Here is an 18,645-nt window from a genome sequence, read left to right on the forward strand (position 1 = left end):
AGTACGTGACATGAATAGATTATGTGTTACCTATTTTATTATATTTAGGACAAAATAAATTTACAGGAGCTAAGAAGAAGATTCAAAGCCACTAGAAATTGACCATAGCATAAAACTGGGGGAGAAGTAAGAAAACCTGCCCGTCTCAGCTCTGTGTGATCAGTGATCAATGAGGCAGAGCTGGGGATCCTTGCACAGTGATCAATGAGGCAGAGCTGGGGATCCTGGCACAGTGACCAGTGAGGCACAGCTGGGGATCCTTGCACAGTGATGAGTGAGGCAGAGCTGGGGATCCTTGCACAGGCCACTGCCAAGCAGGAGCTCTCTGGAGCAGCAGGAAATGCATGTGCTGCACGCCTGCTGCTTGACAAGCAGAGGTGATGAAGGAGGGGCCTGCATATTGAAATGCTGTACACTGCCAAGATGATAAGAATTAAGTGGTTCCAAGTAAGTTATTCCTGTTGGGAGGCCTGGGATAGTGGTATAAAAGAATGTTAAATAACCAGGAAGGGCAATTGAGACCTTGTGTTGTGCCACCACATGAGGGGAAAACATGAAGGCTATGTCTCTACTAGCAAATAAAGTTGCTTATGGACTTTTCTTTGACCTGCTCTTAACATTAAATTATGTCATAATTCAAAGCAAAATATCCCCATAAAACCAGCATAAAAATATCTACCCTAGTGAAAACTGAGAAAAGAAACTAATACAAGCCTTGGGATCTGCAATAGCTTATGCTAAAGCCAGACAATTAAGAAGTCAGTCATCTTGTTGATCATTTCTGATCATCAAAAGTATGGTCCAAAATTAGTATTGATTATTATGGTCTTCAAACACAAACATAAGCAGAGCATTTCTTTCCAAGCTATTCTTGTTCCTCCTTATTGCAAAAGTGGAAACAATTTTGATTAAAACAATTTGGTTTGGATTAAAACAATCCTTTGGGTGTCTTTTTTCAAATTATTTTTCTTTCTTCTTTAGCATGCCATTTTTCTTATTGAAACACAATATACAATGACTCACCAAACCATGTTCAGAGGAGGAATCCTAGGTGGGATGAAAGAAATAAAAGAGCTGCATTGAATAAAGGAAAAAAAGAATCCACAGCAATGATAATTATGTGAAAGTTCGTAAATCATTGTCAGGATCCCTCTGCTAGTACTCCACAAATATGACTGGCAGCTCACTTAATAATTCTTCAAGGTTAAGTATTTCTGCCTTTTGCATTTTTATTCTCTCTCAGAATTTTACTTCCAAGCCTGCAGTCTTCCATGTTTGCAGTGAGTGTATTTGTAGAACTACAACATACCTGCTGAAAAAAAAAAAAATCTTAAAAGATGATCATTCAAACAAACCCAGAGGAAACACTTAACAACATCCAAAACTGATGAAAGCCATTCTTACTGGAACACAAAATGCAACCACACAAATAATCCTGGCCAAAATTAAAACTGTGTTTGTAAAGAACCAAAGCTTTGTGTTGAACTCTCCCAAAGCTGGCTGTGAAAGTTCTGCTGGCTAAATATTTGTAAATCTTGTATGCTTGGCTCTTTGCTACGGCCATTTCAATTTTAGAGCTGGAAATGGTCATGTGATTTCCAATGGAACAACTGTCGAAAAACCCATACTAACTTGTGCAAAAAAAATACCTAACAAACAAACCAAACCAAATTAAAACAACAAAATCACAAAAACCCCCAACTTCAGTCTTGCCTATGTGTTCACAGTAAGTTTAATCTTTTAAACTGCAGGGACTGCTATGGCCAGCTGCCTAACACATGGACAATTCTTTATTAAACCAAAATTGACATTTGGGCATGCAAGCACAGATACATATTCTGATTTTTTTCATAGATTTCTTCTGTATATTCTTTTTCAGTTGGTCAAACTTCTTCAAACTAAAATTTGTGTTCACTTCATACTTTGACAGTTCAGAAACAGTAAATGATAACTCATGGTGTGGAACTCAAAAAGCCATCTGCATGTGGGAAAATTGTTGGTTGATGCACTAAATTGGTGAAAGTAAGAGTACAACACTTAATATGCAATAACCACTAATTATAGTGAGAAAAATGCAACATGAAGCACTAATTATAGTGAGAAAAATGCAACATGTTTTTATGGATACATTTTAACACATTATTAACATATTTGAAAGTGCTACCTGATATTTACATATTAAAGGTCTATACATTATATCATGCACTGTGTACACACACACACAGCCGCTGTCATGCATAAAGATGCAGCTTGCCCCAATAATCCAAGAAAGCAAGGTACAGTTGGACTTCCAAAATACCGACACCTTGATATCATTCAAACACTGTTAATTTATTTTGTTGTATGCATCATACCACCAGTATGATACCATAAATAAATTAGAAAAAAAGATGAGTTCTAGTTAGTCCTGAGGCTGCTTTCTGTCCTTAAGTTTTTCTGTTGCCCCCTTCACCTAGTTCTCCTTTCCAGGGATCACTTCTTGGCAGAATATCAGTGTCTTACTTAGCTAATCCCCTCATCTTCACCTTCTCTTGACTAGCACTGTCCCCTGGAAGTCCTGGAGCTCTTTCTGAAGCCCTAGAATTTTTTATAAACTGCCTCCTGCAGACAGCAGAAGGGCCAAACTGACCAAAATGCCATATTTTGCCTATTTGCCAATCTGTATCACAGAGACTTAAAGACTCCACACAGATTCAGTGATGAACATGAAGACACAAACTAAAGCTCTTTTTAAAATTACTATGATGCAAGTAATCTCAAGGAACATTGCATTATTAATGTATGGCTAACCTTTTAACTTCCCTTTTGAGTTTTTACTTTGATCTAAGCATACTTCTTTCATTGAAGAACAACCAACCCATTTTAATTTGTCATCTTAATTTTTCAATTTGTTCATTGCCATCTGAAAAAACCTAAATCATCCCATCAGGTGATGTGAGAGTTAGCCCAATTTCCATAATATTCACTTGGTGTTTAAACTACTTGCAATATCCAGACACCAACTCTTAAGTTTTTCTGTCTTTTCTTTCTGACCTTGTCCCTTTCTATTTCTCCAAAAAAGATATTTTTCTTGTTTTAGCTGGAGTTGAAACTGGTGTGATTTTTTCTGGCTCCCAAATCAAAAAGCCTCCCCTCACATAAAGCAATCTAACCCATCAACGCCTTGCTGCACACAGCAGCTTCATCAACCAATGGCAACAAAGTTCTCAGAAAAGTATTCTTTAGCTAGCTATTGATGCCAAGCCAACATAAACAGCATGAATGATTTTATTTATCTCAAGCTGTACCTTTAATATTTGATGTACTGATTGAACAATGTAAGCAATAAAGCTTGGCGGGGGCAGGGGAAATACAGCAGATACAGAGAAAATTAAAAGATGGGCAGACAAATGAGAAGGCTGTGATGAAGAGCACATACAGGGCTAGGCATAGTCCGAGGCCTTAGACCAGACTTATCTGGATTAAAGAACCTTTTAGTCTCCAGTCAGCTGCAGCCTCAGCTGCCCCCACAGCATCTCCCGCGTTGGGCACTCCCCGTCAGACGGAGTGCACGGGAGGTAGAGCTCTCTTAACTGCTCTATCACAGTTATTGCCCTCAAAAACACCCACTATTTTCATGCCTTTACTCCAAACTTTTAAAACCAGATAAATTCTACTCCCAAAGAAAATTGCAGGATACTTCCCTAGTAACTTCACTACCACCAATATCCAGCAGCTTAGAAAGGCAGACCCTTCTATCTCAGTCCCCTGATGTTTCTACTTTTAGTTGCCATTCCTCAAGACAGGTAAATAACTATAAACACTATAAACTGGTGGTGAGGAATAAACTCTTCCCTCCCCTTGGAATACTCTTTGCCAGTTAAGAGTGCTGATAAAACCCTTTACAAACCTCGCCATATCCAAAACAATAGTCTGTACTCTTCCACAGCATTCACCAAAGTACATATATTTACACCATTTTTCATGGAAGACATGTTTTGTAAAAAAGCACACTATAGAAGGAAAATTATTTCATAGTGAGAAGGGTTTGTGTATTTATTTCTATAATTGATAATAAAGGCATCCAGATAAATCTCGGACAAAACCCTTGTTACTATTTCTATGCATCTATGAAAAAAAAATTGTTGGTGGGATTCTCTTTAGCATCTGTACCAGCCACAGAGACAGTCAGTTTGTTAGACTGCATTAATTGTTTTGGCTTTGTCATTTCAGAGGGAGGTGAAGCATCAATCCTAATGTGTTTTTTTAAACCTCTGTCGTGATAGAGAATAGAAATGCCCACGCTATTGGGAACTGTGTAAGGAAATGTTTGTTACATATGACAAACATATAGTGCTGTTTTAACAATGTTAGAGTGAGTTTCCCTACTAAATTAGAGTGCCTTTTAGTATTAAAATGACTACTAACCACTTATAAAAATAGATGTATACTTATTTCCATTTTAGAAGAATAGCAGTTCTATAGCAGTTTGTTCATTTGAGAGTTTAATAGAAATGAATATTAATTTTGCCTTTAACTCCATTAAAAAAACCAAGCAACTTGTACCTAGTGACTTTGTTTCACAGGAATTAATTATCTGCAGAGAAGCACATTAGGATATTGATTTTTCTTAATTTCTATTTAAAAAAAATAAGTATTGTCAATTGTTCAGAATGACTTGCAAAACAAAGAACTTTATTAATAATGAGGATATGATTTAGCATGAATAATTACTATTAGCATGATGAAAAGTGCATCAGGAATCATCACATAATTATAGTATCTCCCTCCATCTTTACTTCCATTTGTTTCATTTATTTTTTTAATTACACTTGAGAATGAACATTAGAAAAGACAAACCAGGAAAAGAAGGAAATGAACCTAAGGTTCACAAGGGCAATTTATTTCAAAAATGGAATGGTGGTGATTGACACAAAGTAAGATATACTGTTTTACTTTATCTTTTTCCAGAAGATCAAGGAAGTCCAAATGCAAAGGAAGGAGATTTCTGAAGAGGGAACAACCTACAGTGTCACAGCCTTCAGCTTAAAGCATGGCAATGCCTTAGGTTTATGGATTGCAATTGCAAATCAATTACATTATGGCTCAGGTTTTGAAAAGGAAGCAAGAAATACTTCTATGATGTCTTGCAAATATTCTGAACAAACAAAAAAACCCCAGCAATGGGCAGAAGTGAATATATAGAAAAGTAAAAGAGATGGATTTTGCACTCAAGTCATTTAAAAGATTGTTCCTAAGCTCTTCTAAAACAAAGCAGTGGTGACATAGTAGCAAATTAAGAAAACCCTTTAAATACTGTAGTTTGCAGGAAAATTACCAAAGAAATGGAATCCCTTCCCCACTTGAAAGAGAAATTCCTGCAGTTCTGCAGCTCAGTCGGTGTTCTAATTACACTTTGGCACAGCATTCACAGTCAGTGCACAGTATATGCCCAGCTGCAGAGGGTAGCATGATTAGCTCTTCTGAGCGTGAAAATTCGTAATAATACCAGTATTTAAATATTGTGATCAGAACCAAAATTCACGTTAACACCACTGCAAGATTTGCTGGATATCTCAATTTTTCTTGCAATCATAGTCAGCCAGAAAAATATTATTAAACTAGTCTCTAGTGACAGCCTGTTTCTCTACTGAAGAAAAACAATAGTGTAGCATTCACTGGTTTAATTTTCACAAAAAATAAAAAGAACATACTTATATTAAGAAACTCCACTTCTGTAAATGGACTGGAAAAATAACTTCTAAAATTAAACTTTCTATTTTAGAGGACAAAGTATTCCAGTTCCAGATATGCTTAACGACAACCATGAAGTAGGGATCAATAAAATCTAGTAACTGTCCATCAAAAATATGAAGATAAACCTAAGAGCTGTGCAGTGAAGCATGGAAAGACCTGTCTTCTGTTCTTGAATGTCACAGAGAAAAATAAGTACTTCAAAACAGTAGAATAAATGGTTGAGGTTAGGTAAGAGACCGACAAAACCAAAATTGAATTGTCTTGTTTATACTACCAGAAAAAGATAGGAAGATTCATTTAGAATGAGCTACATATTAGCGTATCACATATCACAAGGTGGTGAATGTACAAAGATTAATACAGATAAGAAAAAAGAAAGCTGGCTTCAAAACATGCCCTCACTGATTTTTTTAATAAAATACCACTACAGGAACACTTCAAACAGCTCAATTTCAAATGGATGATGGGAAGGATTAGCGAGAAAAAGCTTGTCTTTGATGCTGTTTCTTAAGAGTTGCTTAAAGGAAAAAAAACAACAGACACCAAGACCCCACCCCCTCCCCCCCAAACCTTGACAAATAATCTGTTTATTATCAAGGAACCACTTACCCTTCTCTGCTGAGGTGTACTAGGGTAGAGATGAGCAGCATAAGCCATGGATTAACACCCTTTTTGTTCATAAAACAGAATAAAAGCATGGCTTATGCTCTCAAAGCTTACAAGTGGGAGGGAAGAAAGAGCTGGGTTTACACTAAACTGAGTTGTTACTGAAATGCCCCACATTCCCAAAACCTAAACAATTAATATGAAGTCCCATTCAACCAACTTCCAAGTCCTGAACAAATTGAACATGCAGCTAAGGCTATAACCATAACTTCAATTCAGTGAATTTTCTCTTTTTAGCAGTAAGGGGAATTAAATGCTATAAAGCCCAGTCAGCCTCAATGCTACAGAACAGAGCTGATGGACCCTCTCAGCTTTCCTGGTGTCTGCCGGCCAGCTGTAATCAAAATGGGGTCAATGCCACAGGACAGCTGGGACCTCCTCCTCTGAAATATTGGAAGTTCTTTTTCCTACTAGCATTTTCCCCCCTGACTTTAATCTGTGATGATAAAAATACAACAGAGCTCTGCAGCATTAATTGCATTTCAGCACAGTTTTTAAACCCTTCAGAGACTGGTATATTTTTAGCTGTTGAGGTAGCAGCCGCATTACCTGCTGAAATACTAACTGCTGTATTTTATCATGATTTCAGGTAGGCATAAAAGAACAGCAGGGGACTCAAGGATGAGAACAAAAAGCTCCAAAATACAACAAAATTGTTGCACCTTTTAATAAATAATGTTTACCTAATAAAGACCCTTGTTCTTCTACCTACTGTTTAAACAAGGGCATTTGAAGAACCAGTTAACATGAGCCATGAATCATAAATCAGAAAACAAGTATCTCTGACCCACACATCTCTAGTCTTGTGAGGGGTTAGAGAGCAAAAGAGAAATTCTACTGTTCCTTGGGGGAATCCAAAGCTAGAGATGTAATGAGTTTAGAAGGATACACCAGAAAAACAGCATATAATCTTTAAATACACAATACCTCTTCTTTTCTACTCTGTCCTTTCTGGAGATACACATGGTGGCATTCTTTTTTTGACATTTTTGCTACTCTTTATATGAAATCAAACAGATCAGTTAAACATGACAGAACCACCAAGAGAATTTTTTAAAAAAGCAAATGAAAAACCCATACCCCATTTAAATGTCTTTACTTCACTGGGAATTGTTTCTAGTGGAAAAGTAGTCTAAAAGTTCACTATATATCTCCTTCAGTTCTTCTCCCTCAGCCCCAGATGGTCTGCCAGCCAAGAGCTTTATATCTCCTAAAAATTATGTCTTTAGAAAACAGAACTATTTTAACTGAAAAAGAAACAATGATGAATATTTTAAAAATACAGTAACATAGTTTCCATGGTAGTTGTGTTGATGATGGCATTGAAATTTCACCTGTGTGTTTTGATTTTTATATTAAGTTTATCTCTTTTCTATGTTTACTTTCCATAAATAATCTTGCTCTTTTAACAAATATTCATGAAGTGAGTGGGACTGCAGTTGTAAACTAGCCAAAAGTCATTTGCCATTTACTGTTAGAAGGCAGTATGAGGGAAAACAGAGTTCCATTCAGCCTGGCACTTTGTTTTTAACAATGGGCAAATGAGGAAGGAATGTATCCTTAGGTAAGAGCATAAGACAGAGATACACTGGTGATTGAATTCTGCTTGCATGACCTTTATACACTTTGATAGTCATTCAGACTGTGGACAGGAACCGCAGTCCAATAGAGAGAGATTTTTAGAATTACTTCACCTCAGGATTCCACTTCTTCCCCCTAAGTGGTGGGTAAATGCAGTGGAAAATGTGTGTTTACAATATTTTTGTGAGCATTCATATTATAAATCCAGTGCTAGCAGTTTTGCATCCCCACAGAGAGACAACGCACTTGAACAAACGAGACAATCAACTACGTGCAACTTCAACAAATTACCCACAGGCAAGCAGGGAGAGCTAGAGTAGTATTTGCACATGTTGCAAACTTCCAAATAGCTGAGATGTCCCAATTTTCACAGGTTTATGTTTTTAACAGGATACTGGGTGACTTCTTACACCATAAATAGCATTTTCAACTCTTAGGTTGCAGTGCTGTGGTGAAATATGAAGTATTCAGGGGAATGCAGTAATAGAAACTACCCAGGTATACTTTATTTCTTCTAATGTATATTTATTTTAATGTAAAAGGGGGAGAAAGAGAGTAAGACCTAATTTAAGATCTTGTTTGGGTCTTACTTGATCCCATGCTTTTAAACTTTACCAAATTCTGTCCTCTCCCCACCTTTTTAAAGGAAAAAAAAATTTTTTTTAAATCTTCTTTAAGTTTGCTCTACTGTACATGCAGCAACAAAAATCATGGACCTAAGCAATATGTGAACAAGAACTACCAGTACCTAGATATAAATCAAATGTATATTCTAAATTGGTCATTTTATTCTGTCCTAAATAAATATAAAAGTTGATTTCTTTTCTTCTCAGTCGTGTACAGACTTGGGCTGTCTGATCACCATAATTTAGGAGAGACTGAAAGAGACATCCTAATGAGGAGTTCTGTAATGGCTGCTTGCCAAGAAATCAATCAAGTGATCTCTTTCAAAGTCTATCACTAACCTCATTAAAGTAGTGAGAAATGAAGCTGTGACTCTCTCAATTCATTCCCTCCAGGTCTCTGCCACACTGAAGGCTCTCAGTGAGGAGCACTGAGTGCATCCCCAGGTGTGGGGACTGGTCACTGTCCCAGGGCACAGACACTGTGGATCTCATGGTCACAGAGATGAAAACGGCTGTAGGGGTGCTTTAAAGACTTCCTTTATTTGCTGTATTTTGCTATGTAAAAATCGAGGGAACTTAAGCCAATGACAGCTTCACCTTTCAGGCTCCCAGTCTTTATCTGGCTCCCAGTTACTATCATGGTGATTCATCCCAATGAGCAGCAAACAACTGCTGGGAGGTGCCCTGAATCAGTATAGCAAGAGGCAAACAGACTGGCAGGAGACTGTGTTTAAAGCACAGGTGCTCTAGAAGATAAGAAAGCCCAAAGGAACTGATAAGAAGGAAGGTGATGTATTTGCAGCTGTGTTTTGTTCACCTGGCTGCTACAAGCAGGCTCATATAAAGCTTCCTACTGTCTTTCCCTCTCTCAGATCTGGTGCCATTCTCTGGTCACCTCCTGTTCTGTCCCACACGACCACATGATATGAATTCACTTTGAAGTGTCACACATGGCACCACCCTTCCAACAGGAATAATAGGATTTATTTTCTAATAACAGCATTAAATTACAAACTACAGATGGAATATTCAAACAATTGGTATATACCAATACGATTCCAAAACCCAACTTTCCTGAACTCTATAGAGCCAAATGCCTGCTATAATTATTGCAGCTCTCCAGACTAAGAGAGTTTTTCAATCCATATGTTATAAAATATTTGTCTGCTCACTAGCTCTTAATCTACTGGAAAAGTTCCCTAACCTCCAGAGTCTTAATAAATTCCAAGTTAATGAGATTTTATTAAAGACTTTCTAGCATGAAAAAGGTTTCTTTTTTTGTAATTATTACATTCATTCAACATGACATCCACACACATGCTGCAGTCCAGCATAAGACTTAAGCTCTGCTTAAAACATACTTAATCCCACAGGCCTTTCCTTTGCATAAATCAGCTTGTTCTCTACATCTCACAGCACTAAATAATGACTGAACAATGTTATCAAGAGTTAGAATTAGACATCAATTTACATCACGCAATGGAAGCATCTAAACAGCAGTCTGAGAAATACTACAGTATTACCAACCTATGACATATACAATATATCATGAATCCCACTGAAAATTCAAAGATTTCAAGTATATACTCCCTGAGCAACAAATTTTTGACATGCTTCTGAACATTTTGAATATACATAGTCAAGACAATAAGAATCTCCAACTTAACTGTGCAGTTATCCTAAGAATATGCTGAACTCAATGTTTCAGACAAGCACTTTTAAAAATAGTAAAATATGGGTCTTTCAATAGGAATATTTGCTGCTTAGGAGAACTGTTGTTTTTAATTAGACTGGAATGTACAGGCATTTCTTTAAGATGTGCTTAGAAAGATCACATTTTACCATAAAGAAACACTATATGAGATTCATCAGTGTTAATCCCACACAATGAAATGACAAAAATTAAAGTATAATCTGACAGATTGATGTTTTGCTGTTTAATTGGTCTAACTTAACCTGGCCATCAGTTCTGACCAGTCCAGTTGTGATATCATATTTCACAAGTGAAGGATATAGGCATAAATTAGTCCCCAAACTCTTCCCCATACTGGTAAAAGAGAGATGCCCTTAGGAGAAGGTGAGAATTTAATTTCCTCAGCAAATGTTCTCCAGGAAACCTCCAAGAGAAAAACTACAATTTAAGGCTTAGTCTTAAGCATTAAAAATGTGTGGGGATGTGTGTTATTGACTCTGTCTTATCAGTTATTCAGTACTAATCAGCATACTTTGTTTTCTTGTTCAAAATCAATGTGGTGGGACAACTCTTTGCATTATTTTTAATTAGTTTAACAGTATGATTTTAAAAGTCTCAAATAAAGATGCCATAACCCAGAAGTAACAAAACAAAAATGATCAATACATAACTGCAGCTTCAGGAATTATATGGGCTCTTTACCATAGCTGAGGTAGAGGGTCATAGGCTGGGGTTTACCACCCAATGAAGCTAAAAACAGAACTCTCATAGATTTCACAGTATTATGAATAAAACTATAAATAGTTTTACTATTTATAGGATATTTTATAGTTTAACTATAAATAGTTTTCACTAAAAAATAGTGAAAATTATTCCACAATACTATCCAGAATAGTGTGGATCCCACTGCCCTTACTGGCATTGATACTGCTATAATATTTTTTTTAATTATTTTATTTGGAGTAGTCTTCCAAATTTGAGTCACAAGAAGTTAATGCACACTGCATTAGAAGAGAATACGTGAAAAAACTGGGGCAAGGTTCAAGAAAAGCAATCACAGAAATTTATTTACATGAAAACTCAGAGCCCAGTTCCCAAATTATCCTAAAATCTCCCCTGGAGTTTCATTTAACACTGAAGTTACTCATACCAGACAGAAACATCAGTTTCTCACTGTACAGGTCTCCAAAGACCTGAATACCAGAATGTAACTCAGTTTCAGTAGCATTGCTCAGCAGCTTTTCACATATATGCCTAGCTTGAATTAATTTTCATAAGCTGTTCCTGGTTTGAATTCATTTTCATAATGCTGTTCCAAGGGATATGAAAGGATTAGACATGCTTAGAAACATTTCCAAAATGTTAATTTCCTGGGTTTGGCCTCTAATTTTTTATTGTACCACTATAAGGTACGTACCACTATTTGGGGAAAAACTTCAGCAGCATGAAGATCCCTCACCTTCTCCCTTGCTCCTTTTTCTCTATCCCATCATCATGGTTAAGGCATCCTCAAGAACCACATGCCAGGAATATTAACATTTTTGGTCAAAACTGAAAAATTAACCTGGACCTGTCATATCGCAATTAGTTACTTCAGTATCGTAGTTACCACATCAAGACAGGAAGACTTGGTTTCCTTCAGACAAAGTTCAGGTTTTCTGTCAATCCCAAGAGGATGAAAAGTGAGATTTAACCCTTACCAACAAAGACAGGAACATTTAGAAAGTGACCTGCAGATGCATACTGGGGGCTGCTCCCGGTGTGAGGGCAGCATGACTTCAGTCTGGCCTTGATGTACAGACTTATTTTCTCTGGAAGCCAGAATGTAGGTTTGAGAGGAGGAGATGGAGACCATGAACAGGTGGGGATCGAGTGTTACAGATTGCATTAGCACTTGGAGTGCCAGAGTTCAGGGCCTCAGAAGCCATGAAGCACCATGAAGCTTCCCAGTCTGAGCAGCATCTCCCAATGGCTCTCAGAGAGAAGGCTGCTGGTGATCTGGTACCCCCCTGCAAGGCAGGAGCTCACCTGTGGTCTGCTCAAGGAGCTCATGGGCCTCTCACTGTACCTAAAAGTGAATTTTTACAACACCCCACATCCCAGTGACTGTCTTTTTTAGGAATATGCCTCAACAGAAATGAGAAAGGCTGAGAGAAAGGGATCAAAGAAAACCACAAAATTATACTAGTGGGATTATACTAGAGAGCCAGGCAGTGATCTCTCCCTGCTGACCCACCACCACTGCCAAGATTTTGGCAAATGCTAAAGCAGAATAGATCTGAAGCACAGGGCAGAGCTTCCACTGATGGAAGCTGGAAGTGCAGCAATGGCCAGAAGGGAAGATACAGCCTTTGCTGAAAACAAGCATGTAGTAATCATTGAAATAGGGGTGCACAAAAGTAGTTAGTAAGGTACAGGAAAATTCATCTAAATATGTGATAGATTTTCCAAAGAAAAAGCCCTGTCCAATGTATACATGACATTTCTACTCCTGCTGTACTGTGTTTTTTCAAAACAGTTAATTTGTCTTTGTCCTGAATGCTTACAGATACAGAGAATATTTTGTAAGATTTCAGATCACTTCCCATCCAACATAAGCTTTATTTCCTAAAATAAGCACAACCAGAGAAACAGGTGGTTTAGGAAACAAACCTGAGCCAGTGCAATTACAGCAAGACTTGACTTGCCTTCAGAATGTAGCCTTGATGTCTGCAACAGATTCTAATTTAAATCCCAGTGGGAAACTTAATAATTAGAATGCTTATCACTACCATGGTGTTCCTGTGTGTTATTTCATTTGGATTTGGACATGCAGCAGTAGGTATAACTGGGTGAAAGAATGTACATATATTACCACCATGCCTACCTTTATTTTTACTTTTGCAGATTCTTGCACATCTCTACTCATGTAAATACACTGAAAGCAAAGGGATTATTACTGTGGTTAGGGTTAAGCAGATGCTAACGTGATTTACAAAATTGGAGCCCTAAAAAGCAAATGGTTTCAGATAGGAAGGAGTAACCCAATCATCTCTGATTTCCATCTCCTCCCTGGTTTCTTTAAATTTTCTTTACTTTCACAGTCTCCTTTTGTACCAGCACCAAGTGCTACAGCCTTTTGCCTTATTTTTATTTTTGATTAAAAGAAGGATTAACTTAATAGTTCATGTAGGGAATCACAGCTGAATGTGTTTAATTTCTGTAACTGCCAAAGCAGCTGCTATGCATGGATAGCAGTGTGTATGTCTGAGCAGTCATGTCTTCATTTAACAAAGAATACACAGCCCTGTACAAGACAGCTATTCACCACCTTGATGAATGACTGCCAAAAGAAGTGAAATACCTTGTGGCCTCTCAGTGTCCAGCACCCATAACATGCCACCTCAGAATTCTGTAGTCAGTGCTGTCACCAGCAATCATGCTGGGCAAGCTGGACATGCCATCCTTCGCCCTGTACAAGCCCTCAGTCCCACCAGCAGCCAGCGACCCCCCATCATCAGTACCACGACATCTCTAGGTGACCCTGCTACCTGAACCTTCACAAAAACCCAGCCCTAATCATTTTTCCATAGTTTAGTGATACTTTCCCACCTCAACCTAAAAGGTTGTTTTCAAGTTGCACATGCCAGCTTCAGGTCTTGGATTAGTGTTAATAGCCTCTTTCTGAATTCACACCTTATTCTAGCTCATTTGTATTTGCAGTTCATATGTTATGATTTATATTTATATATATATATAAGTCACTGAACTAAGTGCTGAGGCTACCTGTCAGCATCTGTCCTTTGCTCAGCCCGGCAGCACCTTTGGAATCTGTGGCTCACTGAATTAGATCCATATCCCATGCACTGCCCTGCACTGCTTTACACCAGCACTTCCTTACTTCACTTCATCTGTCAGTACCATGAATTAAAAGATGCATCTCAGCATTTTAATCTCTGCTGATACAGCCTCAACCTTTCAACTAAAATTAGCACATTTTCACCCACCTCCTAAAAGCAGTATAGAAAATTTATAAACTAATATAAATTATTTTCTAACTTAAGAAAACTGTGTTTTATTATGGGAGATGGGAAAAAAGCCTCTCCTTTACTTTCATTAGAGAGACAGCATCCTACAGAACACTGACATACTGCTCTGCCACTTCCAAACAGGAACACCATTTCAACCTGCTCTGTTCTGCTGCTTTTCTTGAAATCAAATAAAAGTATTTCAGTAAGAGAGGGAGCATATGCTGTCACAGTACATCTGAAAATAGTGTGTACATTGGCCAGCACTGAAAAGAGCAAGAGCTGAAATGCAGTAGAGGTGTTTCGCTGCAAAACCTCATTTGAAGGTATTTTCCAAGGAACGAGTCTGAAAGCTTTTCCTTGACTTCCTGAAAGATTCTTACAATTTTATCAGCAGGATGCTGATGCAAGTGCCTATGTTTATTAATGGCAGTCAGCCCCAGAAAAGCACAGGATGAACCTTCTTCCTAACAATGCCCCTCCCCAGTATCCTTAGGGTTTGGATGTGTACACTGATATGTACACTACTTTCTCAGTTTGAGGGTGACCTCTCTTGTTCCCACACCAAACTCCAATTCTCTATATATTTAAAAGAAGAGGGACAGGCTGAGCCTCTAGCAACAAACACATGACTAAAAATTATTTGGAGGTTTTATGGTTCAAGTGTAATATAAAAACATCCTAGATTTGGACTTACTTTACAGAATAGGCAAGAATCTTACAAATATACACGACCACATGGACATTGGTGAAGTTCTTCTACTATGTTATCTTAGAATCTGCCACTTTGAATGGGTATAAAATTCATTATTTTTTAAAATGCTGAGTATACGCTTTCATCCAGTATATAATTTAATTATCATATCTGGTATGAAAATATCTAGGTAGTTGCAGAATAAGCAAAGCGTAATATGAAACCTGAATTAAAGTAAAACTCTCTTGTAGAGTAATACATATCTTTTCTTTTTAATATGATGGGGGGAAAAAAAAGGGGTTGACATGATGGTGTTTTAAAATCAGAAACATCAACACTGCATTATAAATGATTTTATCTCTCTTTGTACTTTGTATTCAAGTAGTCTTGTGATTTCTCATCTCCAGGCATCCTAAGTATGCTTGAGAACCAGAATAAATGCAAACTCAGAAGCCTTCTTGAACCTTAAGATGAAGGAAATTCCATTAAATTCCTCATGACATTCTCTATTGTCATTTCAGCACATTTATGATAAGAATATGGAACTGCCTGCTTTCAATGACTCTTCAACCTGCTATCTACTGGCTTGCCTATCTCTTTAATAGTTCTTTGGATTTCAGAGGATAATACTGACAGTTTCTGAAATGAAACTATCTCAGATTTTAAAAAATATCCTCAGACATTAATTTTAAATATGAAGTAGAACTATCTGTGTTTAGCTTAAAATTGATTAATGGGACTGGATTTAATGTGCTAATTTATCACATTACAGTGATTTTATAAGCTGTGAATCTTCTTTTCAGAACACCTTGTTTCTAGTTCTTCATAAAAACATTCCCTCTTTCATTTATCTGGATGTGAACACGATGTGATGATAAATTACACACCACAAGTTCCCACATACCATCACACTCCTCACCTTCTAATACAGAAAGCTCTCTTAGAATTAAATTATCAGAAAGACATGTTAATGTGTTAACGTAAAAGGCAGGAACTTAGTTTTATGGGATTATACTGAGCAGTATAATGAACCAGAGAATCCCAGGTATTTTGAGTATGCATTTCATACTCAGCAAGATAACCAAAAAATTTTCAAAAAAGGAAGTCTACTGTTTATTATTTAGGGTAAATGTTTTAAAGCACTTACTTGATTTTGGGTCACAAACCCCTAATAAAAACCAGTATGGTTTAACATTATTTCAAAGGTAATTATGAACTAAGGGATACAGACAAGCATCCCATCATAAATACCTAACTGTCCCTGTTTTCTACCTGTAAATATTTTCTCTCCAAGTGGAACAGAAGAGGGAAAAAGAGTAGTATGTCAGTTATATCTCAAAAATGTCACCCTACCTCAACATAACTAAATTATCTAAAATAAAAGAATATAACTTGAAAACTCAGAAATATATGATATTAAAAGAGAAAAGTAAATTAATGCCTGCAATGAATTCCACATGATCTAGATGTGTGCAAAGGATCAGGATATATGACATGATACTGATACCATATCATATCACACACACTGTGGTCTAAGAAGCCAGCACAGGTATTAGTCCTTTGAACTTATTCCTAACACAATTTTGTTTAGACCAAAGTAAAAATAACTCTTGAAGTCACAGAAATATCACAGCTAAAGGTTATGCAAGTAACACGGAAGAATTATAGTTTAAAATTTAAAATAACTCAGTCAACCTGATTAGACTATGCTCTACCATGTCATCAAACCCAGAGCATCTAACATATATTTTTGATTTAAAAATGCTGTCTCTAACCATTTGACACTGATATTTCATAAGGCTTCTTGGCTGCCAACAATCACATGCATCTGTTATGCTGGCAGCGTGCTCAATCACAAGGTGTGTTGGATCTCTTCATTTTAGGCACCATTGCCAGAGAAATACAAAACCCTTTGAACTGAGTGCAAATGCATTCAGAAAGTACCAGCTAAAGGCTTTTTGGATGGGGCAACAAACTTCGGGCAGAAAATAAAGCACAGAGGAAAGAAAGGAACAGATCTAAAGAATGTAATAGCTCTAACACCAGTCCTACCTTTACTTGAAGAAGTGAACAAACACTGAAAAGAGTCATTACTAACCAACAATCATGCTAAATGATACTTCCCATGAGACACATATTGGAAATAGCACTCTCTCCTATTTCTTCCACAGAGCTTAAAGACCACTTTCTGATTTCTCTCTCATACATGTGCATATAAAGCTATACATACATATAAATACACATGCATTTCCTAAACATATACATATGTATAGCAAATATAAATATTATATATACACAGTAACAAAGACATGCATGTTATATATACACATATATATATATGTATATACACATACATAATTTTTACTGACAAGCTCTCTGTGGTTCATTACAGCTACTAAGGAGCAAAATCTACTGTGCTGTGAAGTCTTTTTGTTTTTTCCCTGGGGGAGGAGGTAGTCACTCAATGCTTCTGCATAGCAAACACATTTTCCTGCACAGTTACAAGGGAGAAAAGCCACAAGAGAGTGTGGCTAATTCATTAAGACAAGTTCTGTATGTTCTAGAAAACCACTGCAGCTCCAAACTTGCTTCCCTTTAGAAGGAGAATTAGGAAAATGTCTTCACTTGGGCAAGAGTTTTTCCAGCCATCATTTTCCTGCTACCAACCAGTATATTGGTCCAGAAATATTTAAGCATGGAAATCTCACTGGAATTTGTGGGTTTTTTTTCTCTGCAACTATCAAGAGAGATTTAAAATAATTTATCAGCTATAAAATGTGGTATCAGCATGCCAAATAATTTTCAGATTATTTCCATCTATTCCACTAAACAAACTCAGCTTTGTTACTCCTCAAGGCCTCAGTAAAACAGTCTAAGAGACAATTTTGAAAAAAAAATCCTAAATTTTAATTTCCTTGTAATTTATTCCTCCACACAGTCAGCACACCTCCCCCCCCCCAAAAAAAAAAAAAAAACAAAATTCATAGGAAAAATGCTCCATATTTTCCCAATCACTTATAGATAGTCGGGTTTTGCTTCTCTAGAGAAGTGGTGTCTGTGCCCTTCAGGAGAGCAAAGGAGCAGTGTTTTTCCTTGTATTTTTTCCCCCACACAGTCAGCCCCCCCCCCCCCCCCCAAAAAAAAAAAAAGACTAAATTCATAGGAAAAATGCTCCATATTTTCCCAATCACTTATAGATAGTCGGGTTTTGCTTCTCTAGAGAAGTGGTGTCTGTGCCCTTCAGGAGAGCAAAGGAGCAGTGTTGGAACCCCTGCACTCAGCTCAGGAAGCACTTTGCATTACCAGCTGTCGCCAAGGGCTGAGCCCTGTGGGAAGAATCCCGTTCTGCCTGCAGCAACTCTCTCTCAGCTGTTTGGCCAGGGGCTGCATCAAGAAGCATCCTCATGCCAGCAACATTACAGTCTCCAGCGAGAACTGATCCAATTTGGCAAAAATGGGCTTTATCTCTTTGCTGACTGTGACCAGAAGAGATAAGGTCCCTACACAGTCAATGCCTAAAGTGGCACACCACAGTTCATAACTGCAAATACAGCACCAGTGGGATGTTCAGGTACAAGCTTGTCAAGGATTAGGAGCTTTCTTAGCAATCAAAAGTGCTTCATGATACCAGCTACAGAAATT

The 18,645-nt window shown here is 37.3% G+C and overlaps 1 long non-coding RNA gene across 2 annotated transcripts in view; it reads right to left on the reverse strand.

The window, feature by feature from the left end:
* The window catches only part of LOC108445571, a 97,203-nt gene that overhangs the window by 52,510 nt on the left and 26,048 nt on the right, over positions 1–18,645 (reverse strand). The gene's annotated exons all lie outside the window — the stretch shown is intronic.

Source organism: Corvus brachyrhynchos, unplaced genomic scaffold (genome assembly GCF_000691975.1).
Source record: "Corvus brachyrhynchos isolate BGI_N302 unplaced genomic scaffold, ASM69197v1 scaffold101, whole genome shotgun sequence".
Classification (NCBI taxonomy): domain Eukaryota; kingdom Metazoa; phylum Chordata; class Aves; order Passeriformes; family Corvidae; genus Corvus; species Corvus brachyrhynchos.